The sequence below is a fragment of the Carlito syrichta genome, unplaced genomic scaffold, assembly GCF_000164805.1.
Source record: "Carlito syrichta isolate Samal-C Ts95f unplaced genomic scaffold, Tarsius_syrichta-2.0.1 Scaffold303376, whole genome shotgun sequence".
Lineage (NCBI taxonomy): Eukaryota > Metazoa > Chordata > Mammalia > Primates > Tarsiidae > Carlito > Carlito syrichta.
The window spans coordinates 543,448-545,017 of NW_007247472.1; positions in this window are offsets into that span (position 1 = coordinate 543,448).

Below are 1,570 nucleotides of genomic sequence, written 5' to 3' on the forward strand. Positions count from 1 at the left end.
TTCACTCACCTCAGCCTCCCAAAGGCGTGGGATTACAGGCTGAGCCACCGAGCCCGGTGCTTTCATTTCTTGAGTACTGACGTTATTGCATTTAATCTTCACAAGGACCCTAGGAGGTGTTATTATCCCCATTTTACAGGTAAGGCAACTGAGACTGAAAGAGCTGATCATATGCCTGAGGTCACAGAGTGGCAGAGCCTGGATATTTAAAAAGGCAAGCCATAATGAAGAGCAGGGACCTATCACTGCCTCTGATTTTGTTTCCTTACTGTAATTCACATTAATATTATATCTTCTAGGAGTTTCTGATAGATGAGAAGCTATATGTATAGCACTTAGCATATAAGTATCCGCCGAAGGAGTTGATACTCGTAGTATTATTATAATTATTATTATACCTTTGTCAGTGAACATCCAAAGAGTGCAGGCTGAAATTTCTAGATTTACTATAGAAGCCCGTTTCCCAAAGAGAACAGAGATGGAGAATAAAGACTTGCAAAATGACTTTATGACTCCCCAAGGCGTGGACCCAGGAGTCTTCAAGGTGTTGGGGAGGGGGCTTCTCAGTTGTAATTTTATACCAATATCCACTCTGATAGCAAGAAAGAAAAGCAAAATATAAAGAATATTTGCTCTGCCTCACCACCACCCCCCAGAGAAATTGGGTTCTCAGCAGCTCCCCAGACCCAGCCCAGGCTGTGAAGGTCCTGGGACCATTTGTGTGGGATGCTGGAAGAAAGCCCACTCTGGTGGGAAGAGGGAGGCGGGGTGCTGGGAGGGCAAGCCTTCCCCACAGGGTAGCAAAGGACAATTTGCAGCCCCAAATTTAAAATGGCCACTCCCAGCCAGTTCTTCCCTGAGATAATAAGGTGGGGGTTGCTGGCAGGCAGGCTGCTTGAAGAAGGCACAGGAGCAGGGTGGAATGCACTCGTAGTCCCAGCTATTTCGGAGACCAAGGTAGGAGGATTACTGGAGCCCAGGAGTTTGAGACTAGCCTGGGCAACATAGCCACGTAGCAAGACCCCGTCTCAAAAAAAAGATTGGAAAAAAAGAAAAGAAAAGGAAGGCACAGGCCTTCATCCCAACACCCCCACTAAGCTAAGGTGGGATTCGGAATGAGCAGAGGATTGTTCATAAGAACCACTCTTGACTGCTCATTTATAAACAAGGTGGGCTGAGTGATCCTACCTGTATTCTCGCTGTAGGAAATGCCACTTCCTAGTGCCAGGTACTGAGTTAAGCATCTTTTTTTTTTTGAGTCAGAGTCTCATTCTGTCACTCAGGCTGGAGTGCAATGGCATGCTCACAGCCACCACAGCCTCGACCTGCTGGGCTCAGGCGATCCTTCTGCCTCTGCCTTTCAAGTGACTGGAACTACAGGCACACACTACCATGCCCAGCTAATTGTTTTATTTTATTATAGAGACGAGGTCTCATCAAGTTGCCCAGGCTGGCTTCCAACCCTTGGGCTCAGGCAATCATCTCTCCTCTGCCTCCCAAAGTGCTGGGATTACAAGTTTGAGCCACTACTGCCAGTCTAGCTAAGCATCTTTTTTTTTTTTTTTTTTTT